The sequence below is a fragment of the Helianthus annuus genome, chromosome 16 (genome assembly GCF_002127325.2).
Source record: "Helianthus annuus cultivar XRQ/B chromosome 16, HanXRQr2.0-SUNRISE, whole genome shotgun sequence".
NCBI classification, from domain to species: domain Eukaryota; kingdom Viridiplantae; phylum Streptophyta; class Magnoliopsida; order Asterales; family Asteraceae; genus Helianthus; species Helianthus annuus.
The window spans coordinates 1492051-1509435 of NC_035448.2; the positions used below are offsets into that span (position 1 = coordinate 1492051).

General features: G+C 39.2%; 2 long non-coding RNA genes across 2 annotated transcripts; both read right to left on the reverse strand.

Annotated features, from left to right (window-relative positions):
* Positions 1–6614: 6614 nt before the first annotated feature.
* Positions 6615–8699, reverse strand: LOC118488409. Its single transcript, XR_004884630.1, has 2 exons — positions 8475–8699; positions 6615–6825 (listed from the first exon to the last, which is right to left on the reverse strand). It is a non-coding gene; the product is annotated as an uncharacterized LOC118488409 (long non-coding RNA).
* A 3389-nt stretch (positions 8700–12088) lies between these two features.
* On the reverse strand, positions 12089–14323 carry LOC118488410. Its single transcript, XR_004884631.1, has 2 exons — positions 14090–14323; positions 12089–12299 (listed from the first exon to the last, which is right to left on the reverse strand). It is a non-coding gene; the product is annotated as an uncharacterized LOC118488410 (long non-coding RNA).
* Positions 14324–17385: the final 3062 nt, after the last annotated feature.

The window sequence follows — 17385 nt, forward strand, 5'->3', positions numbered from 1 at the left end:
TGGGTTGCTGAAGTAGGCCTGATGGTTTCTGATATTTAACTTTGACTCTCGCACAAGTCAAACGTTTGCCGACATACGTTGCGATGAGGGCTTTCATGCTTGGCCACCAATACGTAGTTTTAAGATCGCGGTACATCTTATCCGAACCTGGATGTACCGAGTAGCGAGACTTGTGTGCTTCATCCAGCACAAGTTCTCGTAAACCGCCATATAGTGGGACCCAAATACGCCCCGTTACATAGTAGGCGCTGTCTTCCTTTTGTTCTAATCGCTGCCTTGAACCGCGTAAGGCTTCAGCCTTGACATTTTCTGGTTTCAATGCTTCTACCTGAGCATCTCGTATCTGAGCAGGAAGACTGGATTGGATAGTGAGCTGCAAGGCTCGTACACGCCTAGGTGTAGTATCTTTTCGACTGAGGGCATCAGCCACAACATTGGCTTTGCCTGGATGGTACTTGATGGCGCATTCGTAATCATTAAGTAGCTCGACCCATCGACGTTGTCGCATGTTCAATTCCTTCTGCTTGAAAATATGCTCGAGACTCATGTGATCGGTGTAGATAGTGCACTTGGTACCGTACAGGTAGCGTCGCCATATCTTAAGCGCGAAAACAACAGCTCCCAGCTCTAAATCGTGCGTCGTGTAGTTCCGTTCATGAACCTTAAGTTGGCGCGAAGCGTAGGCAATGACTTTGTCGCGCTGCATTGACACACATCCAAGACCCTGAATGGATGCATCATAATAGACCCCAAAATCGTTTGTGCCCTCTGGCAATGAGAGAATAGGTACGCTGCATAGTCTATCCTTTAAGTACTGAATAAGCGTGTTCTGAATGCTGTCTTAGAGACGTCCTCACCCCGGACTCTCAGCTGATGGTAACCTGACCTTAGATCAATCTTGGAGTAGTAGCTCGACCCTTGCAACTGGTCGAATAAGTCGTCAATACGTGGAAGAGGATAGCGATTCTTCATTGTCACCTTATTTAGTTCGCGGTAATCTATGCACATCCTGAAAGTACCGTCCTTTTTCTTTACAAACAATACTGGAGCTCCCCAGGGCGAAGAGATAGGTCGGATAAATCCCTTATCCAAGAGTTCTTGTAGCTGCGTCGATAGTTCTTCCAATTTTGATGGAGCTAAGCGATACGGTGCGCGAGCTATAGGTGCTGCCCAGAACTATAGAAATGAGGTCGATAGAGAACTTCTGACTAGCGAGGATAAGATTACAACCCTGAACTATGTGTGGCCTCTAGACTTTTACCATTAGCTAACTCTACGACATGTTTGGTGTTCAAGGGAGTTGGTGCACGTTTTAACATTTGACTAAGTTTCAAGGACCTATAACTGGTATCCACACCCGAATCAAACAAGACAGTAATATAAAAGTCGTCAAGAAGAAACTTACCCATTATTACGTTAGGATCGTTCCTTGCGTCACCCTGACCAATCACGTACATGCGGCCCCGGCGTCATTGTTTCCATTGTTTCCCTCAATGCTATCCCCATTGTCGTCCCTGTTTCCATGGTCGTGGTTCTGAGTCTGGTCCTGGTTTATTTGTGGACAATGTCTCTTGCAGTCACTGTTGCAGAAATCGGCCCAGGCGGTCACTAACTGCCTAATTTTGAGTTAGGCGGTCAATTAATCGGTCATGGTAAAAAATCGGTCAAAATCGGTCCTAGGCGGTCAAAAATCGGATTAATCGGACAATATTAGTCGGTCAAAATCGGTCCTAGGCGGTCCTAGGCGGACCTAGGCGGTCAAAATTGGTCAAAATCGGTCAAAATCGAACCATACTATCTGAAACTTGAAGTATTTATGTGAATTTTGAAGTATTATTTTTATATTATTGGGTATATATATATAATTTTGAAAAAATGCATACAAAAATCCCATTCCGATTAATCCTGATTAATCCCGATTAATCCCTAGGCTGTACCTCACCGCCCGACTAGCGCCTAGCGCCTTCTACAACATTGCTTGTAGTGATCTTTAGCATCACACTGAAAACATCCTTTAAAACTCTGTTGTTGCTGCTGATTTTCTGGAGATTGAGGCGGCCGTTGCTGTTCTTGAGTTACAGGACGTGAGCTTCGACAATCCTTAGCTTCATGACCTATCTTGAGACACCTCTGACAACGACCCTTGTTGCACTGACCGCTGTGGTGCCTATTGCATCTGTTACACTTTGGATGATTTCCTCGATATCCACTCTGCCCGCGACTACCAGAAAACTGTTGACTGGGACTCTGGTAGCCATCTATCTTTTGCTGCTGGGCCAGAGGCTGAACCGGAATTAATCCTTTGCTCAGGTTTCCATCCCATTTGCGTTTGTTGTTACTAGAAGCACATGTAGTAGCAGCTTTAACACGTTTCGGTAGTTTGTTTTGTTCTACTGCCTGATCTGTGAGACGATGAGCAAGCCGAGTGACTTGCTGGATAGTGCCAAGATTGGCTGCGGTCACATAACTCTGAATTTCTGGCACCAGACCCTTGAGATACAGCTCAATGCGTTTGGTGGGAGGGTCTACCATAGTGGGACAAAATGTGGCTAGTTCATTTGATCTCTTCGTATAAGTCTCAATTTCAGACCCCGCCATCTGTAAGTTGAGGAACTCCACCTCTAGATTGTGGATGTCTTCCCGACTGCAAAACTCTTCCTTAATTAGGTCCTTGAACTCATTCCAGGGGGTGGCATTAGCAGCTGCCAGCCCTAACATTTGAACCTGTGCTTCCCACCAGGTTAACGCAGCACCTTCGAGTGTCCCAGTAGCAAACTTTACTCTACGAGACTCACGGCAATCACGCACCTCAAAGCCGGTTTCGAGCCTCTCGAACCAATGGAGGAGGCCTACAACTCCCTTAGTACCACTGAAGGTACTAGGTCGGCAATCCTTGAGATTTTTGAAGGTGCAAACAGGTGGCTGAGCGTGTTGACCTCCTGCTTGTATGGCTGCAAGTGCCGCAGCAACTCGTTCGTTAATGAGAGCCGTCAACTGGGCTTGAGTCAAATTGATACGTCCGGCCATGATCTTTATAGCAAATGTAACGTAAGTGAGAGAGGTTCGCGAATAGTACGATGACAGAAGAGAGTAAGCACACAAGTGTTCTCAAGCAATAACGAATAGTAGACAATGTAATCTAAGCATACCACGAGCAAAGTTCTATGTAATTCTAGCATGTAGGCAATAAACATAAACCTTATTACCTAGGATGTTGAGTCTTGCACGTGGAGCGAGGCGTCGTTATGGATCGTTGAGCACTGTACTGGTTATAGTCTGGTTTTAATAAAACGTTTTCCCCATATTAAAACCAAGTTCTCTATAACCAATGGCTCTGATACCAATCTGTCACACCCCCAGAATCCACACGCGGAGTATCACCACTTGGGAGCGTGACTGACCAGGATCAAGCCACCAATCATATTGAACATACAAGTAATAAATAAAAGTGTTTGTAATTCAACCAAACCAATATGAAAGGTGTTCAAGACATAAGTGCCATATCAATGTTTAGCGGAAGCATATGAGTAAAAGCCCAACATAATTAAAGTATGTAATGTCATAATGTTTAATTAAGCATTCACGATCCTTGTCCACAACGACCGCGCCTCCCAGTGCAAGCTCCATGTATACCTAACGACCTGCAAGGCATGTAACAGAGAGTCAACAACTAGTTGAGCGAGTTCACAGTAAGTAAGTTCGTAATAGTAAGTTTGTTTCGTAACATGTGGCTCTACTAGGCCGATAGTATGTTCCATTAGTGGGGGCTTCCCATGTTTGCATATACACTAGACTATTTGTAACCATAAGTGTTCTTCTTAACCTGAGAACAGTAGTACGTACAAGCTTTACGTTGGTTTTACGTAAGTGTCCTTCTTTACCCGAGGACCGTGGTACTCGTGGGGTTTACGTAGGTTTTACGTAAGTGTCCTTCCTAACTCCGGAAAACAGTAGCATGTGTGAGTTTACATAGGTTTTACGTAATTGTCCTTCCTGACTCCGGAAGACAGTAGCATGTACTTGTTTACGTAGGTTTTATTAAGTGTCCTGCTTAACCCGAGGACCATGGTAGATAGTCTAGTAACCGTGTAAGTACGAGAAATTGTTCAATCCCATCATTCAACCCATTCCCAATCCCCGGGAATCCCATGCCTTGGTAAGGAGTGTGAACTCACCTCGGTTTGCTCGGTATGTTTATCTACGTTACTATTTGTTACAAATGGATCAAGCACGTCCTTGGATTGATTCTAGATGAATTGGAAGATCAAGATTGATGCTAGAGAACTTGTGTAGCCAAGAATGATAGCCAAGAGTGATGAGAGGAATGATTGTAGAGAGGATGAATTGAAATGTCGTATGATTGAAAACTAGTGAGAATGATTAGGGTTAAGGGGTTTTATTTTATTTTCACTACTACCACTAAACACCCCTAAGTATCATCCTTTACACAAAATATCCACTCCACATATAATTTACAGTTTCATCACCAAGTTCATGTATTTGTCAATCATTCATAAAATAACACATAACCTTGCAACAATCACAATACACTTTATCAAATCACAACGTATACAGTTACAACGCAAACAAATTGTGTAAGTAAACAACTAGACAAACAGTTAACGTGCAATAAATGCGAAAGTGGAATCTCGGAAACTCGAGTTGTCACAAAATGGTATGTAAAATGACTGTATTACCCTTTCATATTACCCCCTATGATTTGTTCTACTCTGCAATATTACCCCCGAAGTAAAATGACTATATTACCCTTTCTTGTTACCCCCTATGGTTTTCTGTACTCTGCAATATTAACCCCCAGTGTTATATTTTCTTGCAAACATTACCCCCCGCAGGAAAAAAAACCTTTTCCCGCCTAAAACCTACTACAAAACACATATATGAAAACACATATATCATAGTAACCTGCTGCAAATTGTTGCCTGTTTGTTGAGGTAGAACAACACAAATTGTGAGTTACCTGATCCCGTTGGTTAGCAAGGTATTGGCGTAGTAATAGGTTCTCATGGTTACCATAGAACTGTAAACTATAAAACTCTATCAACTGTCTGCAACTACAAATCTACAACTAGCTTTTGTTCACTGAACCACCACTAGTTACAGCTCCAAATATATCCCTTGCTCGAATAATTTATAAATTTTGTTACATTTCTCTACATAAATTGTTTTCCTTATCACGAGCCAAATGATACGATATACAATAATCATATCGAACAATCTCTATTCCACCAGCAAAAAACATGCTTTGACTTTAAATTACTTTACAAGAATTCATAAGCACAACTTAACATATCACCAGCTTACAAATTCCACTGCTCTCATAAGTTTAATCAATATATATCTATTTCAAAACCCTAGTTAGGACTCAAAATTACCCTACCTTAGATCATAAACACAACGAGTAAACCCTAATCCAATCCAACCAGACACTGGCTAGTACCTAATAAGGTCAACCAAACCTATACAAAAGAGCATACATATGACTCAAATCGACCAAACAAACTAAATTAAGTGAAAAAAAAATATCAACAATTGTGGTCAATTGAAAGAATATAAGCTGAAAAACATAACAATGAGGCCACAAGGGAGAGTTTAGAACCTGAATTCCCCTAAACATGATAATGCAAGTTCCGACATGATCACACAACTTGTTAGGTATGCGCTTATGATTACTAATTACACATTTGTGTGATCTTTCAACGTAACTATCAGTTTCGATTCCACTCAGCAGTCTCTTCCCAAGAGTAGCCATCAATCCCAGCTTGTGGATTCATGTGTGTAGTTCCATAAGCAAAGTACTGACCCGCGCCTTGTGTAGTTCAACCAAAACCGGGCTAGAAATGTACTTCACCTTTACGCTCTTGTCGCTAGCTTCTGGTGTCGGATTGGAATGGCGGTGGTGGTCAGAGATGGTGGCGAATCACGTTGATTGCCAAACAAACCCTCCAATCTGATGTTGCAGGTGCATATTTGTGTTGGTTGTGGTGGGGGTGTTGGTTGTTACAGTCGAACAGATCCAGATTGAAGAAAATGAAAACCTTAATTTGGTCAGCTGAAGAAGAAGATGATGAACAATGGTTTCGGGGATGGTGATGCAGGTGTATTATAAATAGTAATAATAATAATAATAAATATGGGGTAAGATTACCAAAATACCCTTACCTATAACAGTCAAACAACCGTTGACTGACGGCAGGGGGTAAGAGTGCAGCGTTTTCAATTAGTTGGGGGGTCAGAGTGCGAAATTTCCCTGGGAGGGGGTCAGAGTGCCAATTGGCTCTAACCCCGAGGGTAAAATTGCGCGGGACCATACTCCTATTATACTAATTTCTCAACCCCACGCCGACCAATCAGGTGAGACCTAGGTCGTGCGCGATGTCTAAGCAAAGACAAAATTAGTTTTCACACTTAGCTTGCTGGATAAAGGCCCTCACTTCCTGGACCTTGCGCCGGCTACATGGGTCTTCCCCACGGGCCCCGCGGAGGACAGAAGCGTAAGTCATCTTAGGACACGTACCGAAAGTACAAGTGGCAGAGCAGTGGACCAATGTGTTACGCCCTAATTCGTATTTGTCAAAAGTCGCAGCGGAAACACGTACCATAAAATTTCTTTCACTATAAATACCTCAACTTATTTAAGATTTAACTTTAACACAGTTCTTTCTCATAAATCCGTCATCCTCTTATTTACTAGTTAAAAACATAGCTTATGTTTACTACATTATGTACATCAACGTTTCCGTACAATCTCTCTAGTGACTCGATCTTCGATCTCCAATCCTTGGATATCCTCATGACTGGTACTACCTGCGCTCACCACATGAAATTTCACATCATTAGTACGCGTTATAAACATACAAGGTTTGTTCACGTTTACTTCTCGTTTCGTTAACTCTTTACATCCCAGCTTTCCCATCCTGATCATATGATCCGTAGTGAGACTTCTTTGGTATTCCTGCGTTACACTTCATTCACCAAGCACGCAACTATTACCGTTAGTACTCAATTTCATTAGATGCATGCGTACATACCTTTCATACAAACTGATACATACCTTTACGGTCACAAATAGCAACTGTCCTACATACGTACCTGCATACATACGTACGTACCTACGTACGTGCATACCTAATTACATCCATTCCTACCTACATACATACATACCTACATTCATACATACATACATACATACATACATACATACATACATACATACATACATACATACATACATACATACATACATACATACATACATACATGCATACATATATACATACATACATACTTATTACATGCCTTCACGCAAACCTACATACGTGCATACCTTCGTGTATGGATCCCCTCGTGAGCCCATATTCATCTAAACGCATACATACGTTCTACCTACCTACACACCAACATACATACATTTAAACGCAAAAGACATTCATACGTATATACCTTTCTTACATCTTTACATCCACGCATATGCTTATGCCTATCTTTATGCATACGTACATGCACCTCTACATACATACATACCCTTCCTACATCGTTACGTACATGCATACACTCGTACATATCTTTATACATGCATACATACACATCTACATACGTACATACTTTAACAAACACGTACTAGATCACGCGTACCTCTTACATAATCATACATCACTAACATGGGTCTTAGACTTAGCTTTATAGCCCATAAACATCTAAGGAACCATCAAAATCATGTTTGGAAAGTCCACCGTAGTCCACGGATATCAAACCGAAGCCCACGGTACATAAATTAACTTAAATAACAAGATTTCAGCTTTTGGGACTTGGGAAGGCCGTCGCCGACGCCCCTAGGGCCGTCGGCGACGGGCCTTGCATTTACCCGTAGCCCAAAAACCCGTAGACAGGTAATTAACCCGTCAGCACAAAAACTGGTTTTCTAGAGCCCGTCGGCGACGCCCCCATGCCCGTCGGCGACGCCCTCTAGATTTTGCATTTTTCTGCAGCTCCGTTTCGTCGTCCGTACGCACTAAAACGCGCATAACTTTTGAACCGTTTACCCGTTTAACCTCCCGTTTCTTCCTACATGCTTGTAAATTCATATTCTATCATATGAACTTAAAATCCCACATCCGGATTAAGGAAATTCTTATCTTACGCTCTATTGACTTATTGTCATTTCCTAATTATTTGACCCGTTATGGGTATTTGCGCATTAATTGATCTAAGACTAGCAAAACCATACTTTCCACTTCCATACTTGTCCAAAACATTACACTAATCGTATAACTTGTTTCTAAACCACTTATTAAAATCGTTTACCCAAAATACCCATCAAGGGCATTTTGGTCAACTTAATCCCATCCTTTACGACATAAGACTACGACACATATTTGACCTCAACCATCATGTTTAATTAATCAAAACGCCATATCACCTAACCGAACATAAGAAGTGATTACAGAATCACTTACCTTATACGTCCGTGCTCGTATCCGATTCCTCGCCTTTTCTTGACCCGTTATCCTTTCATGCTTGAGTCCGTCACGACGTGATTCCTATACTTTCATTTCATCGAAACCACGCTCATATTAGCATACTCATTTGTACATGTAACAATCATATCATTCGCATAATTCATACTTAACTTTCCATAGTCATTACTATCAAACATTAAAACATCTAATCAACTTCATATCCTTTCCAACACACATAATTCACCGGGTAATCCAAATTAACACATATTTACCTATTCTTACCAACAACGATTTTCGCTAACATGCATACGACATAATTTGTCAACCCCGATATTTAATATCTTCGAAATCCAAATTCATTATCACACATAACACATAATTAATGCCCACATACTCATATCTTCATAACGCTACATTTGACAACCATGTCTTATAAAAATCAAATTAGCATAATCCTAGCATCATCCTTGGTTAGTGAGGTTATATGCTATGTATATTTAGTACATGTTCACTTTTAACCGTAATTAAGGGACTAGTAGACCACATAGCAACCTCACCCGTTCAAACACAATGTACAAGCTCCTAATGCATAAATTTGACCAACATATACCTTCAACCCGAATTCATGTACGAATTCCATCTAAGGCACATTTTTCAAGTTAGTAAACTACTACTTTCATCACAATCGCTTTTTATACATATAAACTTACAACCTGCATACAATTTCACTTTCTAACTTCGTCTAGCAATTTCATCGAACACTTGGCGTGCGCACTAACATTTAAGCACATTGTACAAGCAATTTAAGCATATTCTCCCCACATTCACCTCATGAATCCTTTTATTCAAACAAGATCACATTTTCAACTTCATCATATTACTATCAAAACCTAATACGTAACACATGCATCAACATAATCAAAATAATCCATATACACATGCTCATCATAATCATTATCATACTCATAAACATGGGTTTCATTCTAAATCACTAGATAACTAAAATTTAACCAAGATTCAGCTTAAACATGATAACATAGCAAGATTTCATCCTGATTTAGATCAAACCCACGAATTTAACAAAACCCACTCCTTGGTTGTTCATCAAAACTGAAAATTAAGACTTACCTTGGCTAGAACTTGCTTAGATAATCACTATTTCGACTCATGCAAGTTCGAATTCAGCCCAATTCGCATCCAATTTCGTTGATTAGGGTTCATGAGGGGTTTCCCCCTTTCTTTCTCTTCTCTGATCGAACACACACACGCCCAGGTGTGTGTGTTTGGGGGTTTTTATTTTTGTTTTATATTTAGACTTTCCCTTTATTCAAAAACCACCCCTCATGTTTGTTACTTGCTCATTATTTAACTCAATTTCATAACCTATTTGTTTTAACCAAGTTTTTAACTAGGTTTAATAACCTAGTTATTCCATTCCTTTCTTTTAAACGTGATAACATACTAATAGCTAACGAACTCGAGTTTTTGGGGTGTTACAAGTCTATCCCCCTTAAATGAGGTTTCGTCCCCGAAACCTTTCTCATTCAAACTAGACCAATTATACTCTTACCCCTTTCAGGTTGTTCATTCACTATACTTACTACAACCTAAGCGCATTCGGGACCTTGGCAAAGGTTTTATTCATGCATGAACGTAATTGTACACATCGTTCATATGCCCTCATATTAAGTAAGTTACTTTCATAATTATACGTATGTCCGACTCTTCTCCAGAGCTCTTATTAGTGTCTTTTACTTTATAATACTAGCCCTTAACACATAGCATTACTACGTTTCTTTCATCGAATTTATTCCAATTGTTTATAATTATAAATTGTACAAATCTAAGTACGCGGCTTGTTTCTAACTCCCTATTTAAGCATATCACATTCATATATTTGCTAATCAAAATAAATCGATTTACTTTATACTACTCATTCATCATGTGCCATCTTTCATTTTGTTCAAATGAACATGGCCAACAAGCCGAGCATCAGGGTTAGCATTTCTTAACGATACTTCCTTTCTCACTTCCATTTATACATACACCTATCATGTTTGACTTCTTCTTAACAAATCTATACTTCCCATGCCATACTTCCACGTAACCTTCTCATTTCCTTGACCGACTAGTAATAGTTCATCGTCCCTATATATTCAAACCTATATTAATGCTTACTTATAAAGGCATTCATTACATCCTTTTATGTTTTAAATCCGTCCCACAGATTTAAACGTAACATTCATACCCTTCATTCCTTCTATGTTTGAACCCATCTAGCGGTTTCAAACATGTCATTCTTACCTTTTCTTTCTTACATGTGTTTAACAAAAACTTAAAGTTTTACCTACCTTCAGCAACAAGGTTTTAAGGTTAGTCATCTTAGTTGTCGAATCATAATTACTTCATTTTAGTTCTATTCATATAGGAGCTTTCTTCTTTCTTACACATTCAACTACCCAAGTAAATGGGGTTCGGCATAAACGCTCTCAATGAGAGTTAAGCATACACATTCGACTACCCAAATAATTGGGTTTCGGCATAAACACTCTCAACGAGAGTTAAGCATAGATATTCCACTACCCAAATAACTGGGTTTGGCATAAGCACTCTCAACGAGAGTTAAGCATACACATTCCACTACCCAAATAACTGGGTTTGGCATAAACACTCTCAACGAGAGTTAAGCATACACATTCCACTACCCAAATAACTGGGTTTGGCATAAACACTCTCAACGAGAGTTAAGCATACACATTCCACTACCCAAATAACTGGGTCTTTCGCTTTTAATCATAACTTCTTCTTTCAATCCGTATAACGGATTAAGCTTCTAGCATTCATTAGAGCATTCAAAATCACCCGTTTAAAAACGGATGGTAGCTTATTCTTATTCGACTTGTTCGCTAGAACCGGTCGACTCGCATAACTTTTCATAACCTTCGTTAGCATAACCAAATCCGCAATGGATTTGCTTTTTCGCATTCGCTACAACATAGCGCCCACCTGCTACGCAGTTCTACCGGGCATACCTGCAATAATTGCCACGGTCTCACGAACGTCATATGCTTCTTGCGTACTGGCCAGGTGCGCAATTCACACACTAATTTCGTGCCTTCGTGTAATCATCGCCTTATGCCCGAGAAATGGGTTTCAATTTCGTGCATATTTCTAAAACTTCCCCAAGACCACATCATTGTCTTTCGTTTAATAATTACCCTCCCAAGGAGACCCCTTCCTTTTTCTTTTGACATCGGTACTCATACATGTTAGTAGTGTGTACCTGGGGTTAATTTGCCTATTTGCACCTTTGCCCGCCTTAGCGTTCATCCTATTCTGCATTCACGGATCATCCTCTTCAAACTCTTAAGCTTACCTTGCACATAACATACTATTAGTTTCCTTCAAATACATAATCTAATACATACTTACATTTGCTTTTGCATTTAGGCCTCGATCGAGTCTTGGATTGTACGGGTTCTTGATTACGAGAGCACACCGGTTTGAGTTCAAGCATTTACTTTCTATTACTTGATTCTCTCAAACCAGGGCTCTGATACCAACTTGTTACGCCCTAATTCGTATTTGTCAAAAGTCGCAGCGGAAACACGTACCATAAAATTTCTTTCACTATAAATACCTCAACTTATTTAAGATTTAACTTTAACACAGTTCTTTCTCATAAATCCGTCATCCTCTTATTTACTAGTTAAAAACATAGCTTATGTTTACTACATTATGTACATCAACGTTTCCGTACAATCTCTCTAGTGACTCGATCTTCGATCTCCAATCCTTGGATATCCTCATGACTGGTACTACCTGCGCTCACCACATGAAATTTCACATCATTAGTACGCGTTATAAACATACAAGGTTTGTTCACGTTTACTTCTCGTTTCGTTAACTCTTTACATCCCAGCTTTCCCATCCTGATCATATGATCCGTAGTGAGACTTCTTTGGTATTCCTGCGTTACACTTCATTCACCAAGCACGCAACTATTACCGTTAGTACTCAATTTCATTAGATGCATGCGTACATACCTTTCATACAAACTGATACATACCTTTACGGTCACAAATAGCAACTGTCCTACATACGTACCTGCATACATACGTACGTACCTACGTACGTGCATACCTAATTACATCCATTCCTACCTACATACATACATACCTACATTCATACATACATACATACATACATACAAACATACATACATACATACATACATACATACATACATACATACATACATACATACATACATACATACATACATAACATACATACATACATACATACATACATACATACATACATACATACATACATACATACATACATACATACATACATACATACATACATACATACATACATACATACATACATACATACATGCATACATATATACATATATACATACATACATACATACTTATTACATGCCTTCACGCAAACCTACATACGTGCATACCTTCGTGTATGGATCCCCTCGTGAGCCCATATTCATCTAAACGCATACATACGTTCTACCTACCTACACACCAACATACATACATTTAAACGCAAAAGACATTCATACGTATATACCTTTCTTACATCTTTACATCCACGCATATGCTTATGCCTATCTTTATGCATACGTACATGCACCTCTACATACATACATACCCTTCCTACATCGTTACGTACATGCATACACTCGTACATATCTTTATACATGCATACATACACATCTACATACGTACATACTTTAACAAACACGTACTCGATCACGCGTACCTCTTACATAATCATACATCACTAACATGGGTCTTAGACTTAGCTTTATAGCCCATAAACATCTAAGGAACCATCAAAATCATGTTTGGAAAGTCCACCGTAGTCCACGGATATCAAACCGAAGCCCACGGTACATAAATTAACTTAAATAACAAGATTTCAGCTTTTGGGACTTGGGAAGGCTGTCGCCGACGCCCCTAGGGCCGTCGGCGACGGGCCTTGCATTTACCCGTAGCCCAAAAACCCGTAGACAGGTAATTAACCCGTCAGCACAAAAACTGGTTTTCTAGAGCCCGTCGGCGACGCCCCCATGCCCGTCGGCGACGCCCTCTAGATTTTGCATTTTTCTGCAGCTCCGTTTCGTCGTCCGTACGCACTAAAACGCGCATAACTTTTGAACCGTTTACCCGTTTAACCTCCCGTTTCTTCCTACATGCTTGTAAATTCATATTCTATCATATGAACTTAAAATCCCACATCCGGATTAAGGAAATTCTTATCTTACGCTCTATTGACTTATTGTCATTTCCTAATTATTTGACCCGTTATGGGTATTTGCGCATTAATTGATCTAAGACTAGCAAAACCATACTTTCCACTTCCATACTTGTCCAAAACATTACACTAATCGTATAACTTGTTTCTAAACCACTTATTAAAATCGTTTACCCAAAATACCCATCAAGGGCATTTTGGTCAACTTAATCCCATCCTTTACGACATAAGACTACGACACATATTTGACCTCAACCATCATGTTTAATTAATCAAAACGCCATATCACCTAACCGAACATAAGAAGTGATTACAGAATCACTTACCTTATACGTCCGTGCTCGTATCCGATTCCTCGCCTTTTCTTGACCCGTTATCCTTTCATGCTTGAGTCCGTCACGACGTGATTCCTATACTTTCATTTCATCGAAACCACGCTCATATTAGCATACTCATTTGTACATGTAACAATCATATCATTCGCATAATTCATACTTAACTTTCCATAGTCATTACTATCAAACATTAAAACATCTAATCAACTTCATATCCTTTCCAACACACATAATTCATCGGGTAATCCAAATTAACACATATTTACCTATTCTTACCAACAACGATTTTCGCTAACATGCATACGACATAATTTGTCAACCCCGATATTTAATATCTTCGAAATCCAAATTCATTATCACACATAACACATAATTAATGCCCACATACTCATATCTTCATAACGCTACATTTGACAACCATGTCTTATAAAAATCAAATTAGCATAATCCTAGCATCATCCTTGGTTAGTGAGGTTATATGCTATGTATATTTAGTACATGTTCACTTTTAACCGTAATTAAGGGACTAGTAGACCACATAGCAACCTCACCCGTTCAAACACAATGTACAAGCTCCTAATGCATAAATTTGACCAACATATACCTTCAACCCGAATTCATGTACGAATTCCATCTAAGGCACATTTTTCAAGTTAGTAAACTACTACTTTCATCACAATCGCTTTTTATACATATAAACTTACAACCTGCATACAATTTCACTTTCTAACTTCATCTAGCAATTTCATCGAACACTTGGCGTGCGCACTAACATTTAAGCACATTGTACAAGCAATTTAAGCATATTCTCCCCACATTCACCTCATGAATCCTTTTATTCAAACAAGATCACATTTTCAACTTCATCATATTACTATCAAAACCTAATACGTAACACATGCATCAACATAATCAAAATAATCCATATACACATCCTCATCATAATCATTATCATACTCATAAACATGGGTTTCATTCTAAATCACTAGATAACTAAAATTTAACCAAGATTCAGCTTAAACATGATAACATAGCAAGATTTCATCCTGATTTAGATCAAACCCACGAATTTAACAAAACCCACTCCTTGGTTGTTCATCAAAACTGAAAATTAAGACTTACCTTGGCTAGAACTTGCTTAGATAATCACTATTTCGACTCATGCAAGTTCGAATTCAGCCCAATTCGCATCCAATTTCGTTGATTAGGGTTCATGAGGGGTTTCCCCCTTTCTTTCTCTTCTCTGATCGAACACACACACGCCCAGGTGTGTGTGTTTGGGGGTTTTTATTTTTGTTTTATATTTAGACTTTCCCTTTATTCAAAAACCACCCCTCATGTTTGTTACTTGCTCATTATTTAACTCAATTTCATAACCTATTTGTTTTAACCAAGTTTTTAACTAGGTTTAATAACCTAGTTATTCCATTCCTTTCTTTTAAACGTGATAACATACTAATAGCTAACGAACTCGAGTTTTTGGGGTGTTACACAATGAGCGTCCAACAGGCTTTATTCGATCATGCTCCACGATTAACAATCGTACAGGAGACATGATAATACAAAAGGACGCATACGTGGCATCAATCAGCGTGCGCCGACACCTGCTCCATGATCACCACTCAGCCGCTGATGACAGAGAGACAACAAGGACAACAGTCAGGACACGTGGATCCATTCAGCGTGCGCCAATTCCATCCTAACTCATAAGCACTAACGATTGCTGCAGAGGGTATAAGACGGATATTCCTTGTTGTCGACTCTAGGGCCAAGGCCCATCAGCCCATCTCCTTCGTTACTACTACGGCTTTAAATAAGAGCCTTCATCTACAGGTTTAACCATTCTGTTCCTTGCTCTCTCACTATTAATCATACTCCTATTTCCTCAAAACAAATACTTATTCTCACATCGGAGAGTGGTTAATAGGGATAGCAAAAAAAGCCCAAGCCCGCCGGGTATACCTGAAACCCGAAACATACGGGCCGGGTATACCCGAAGCCCAATGGGTATGGGTCGGGTATGGGCTTAAAAAAGAAAAAAATTGGGTACGGGTAAGGGTATGGGATTTAGTGATACCCCCCCTGATACCCGACCCATTTACCCGAATAATACCTGAAAGTATCATATTATAGATTTCCATATATATAAACTTAGTACATATACTTATAACCTTTTCTATAATCATATGCGGATATGTATTTGGGAGGTGCTTAGTGAACAAATAACTTATTTTTGAGTATGTATATTGGATATGGAAGCTATCACCCTTTGTTATGTGGATGCTTATGCAATTAGGTGATTCTGATACAATTACTTAATTAAGTAATCGTTTTGATTTAGTTTGGTATATGTGGGTTGAATATGATACGTAAGTTATTAATCATATTTTCATTTGTTATAGTCACTAAAATAGTAAATTATATAAACATCAAAGTAAAAATTGCACATTTGTCCCAACGAGTATTTTTATGAAATTAACGGGTATACCCGATACCCGCGGGTATGCCCGATACCCAACGGATAACAGGCCGGATATGGGACAAAGAATTACAACCGGGTACGGGCCTGGGATTACCAATACCCGGCCCATTGCCATTCCTAGTGATGAAAAGGAGAGCCCCCCTATTCCCCTCCTCTTAACTAGCTTAACGGGGTGTTTAGTGTTTTACAGGAAGATTCCGATCACAACTTAGAGAAGATTATGAAGATTAACCTTATTTGTTGATGCACATACCACAGACTAATCACCAAATTAGTTTGGTGTTTCTTCCCTATTTCTTTCCGATGCCGAGTTGTGAGTTGTAGATAATGTACAAGTAATCAAAACACAAACATATATGTTATCAAAGCTATCTCATATATAATTTTTTTAAAAACTAATCGACGCCGTTTCTCCTTTTTGTAATTATAATAATATACTTTATAAAGTTCCGAATGTACAGTTGCGAGATGCTTATTTTTATCGACGTTTTGATAAAAGTTTGTGAAAAATTTTAAAAAGTCAAATATAATTGTTTTTTTTTCCTGTACCATGACAAACTAAATCAATACCATTTGAACAAATTTAGTTGAGGTACATAGTTTCTTTTTTACCTTTTAAGCTATAACAATTGTCAGTACCGTACCTTTAGCATGATAAACCGAATTCGTACTGTCCAAACAATGTTAGTACCATATTGATTTCGATACAACATCAAATTCGTTACTAATATTCGTTTTTATAATTTTTGATAAACGTAAAAGCACCTATTAAATTTTATCACTACATCTCACAACCCCGATTTAT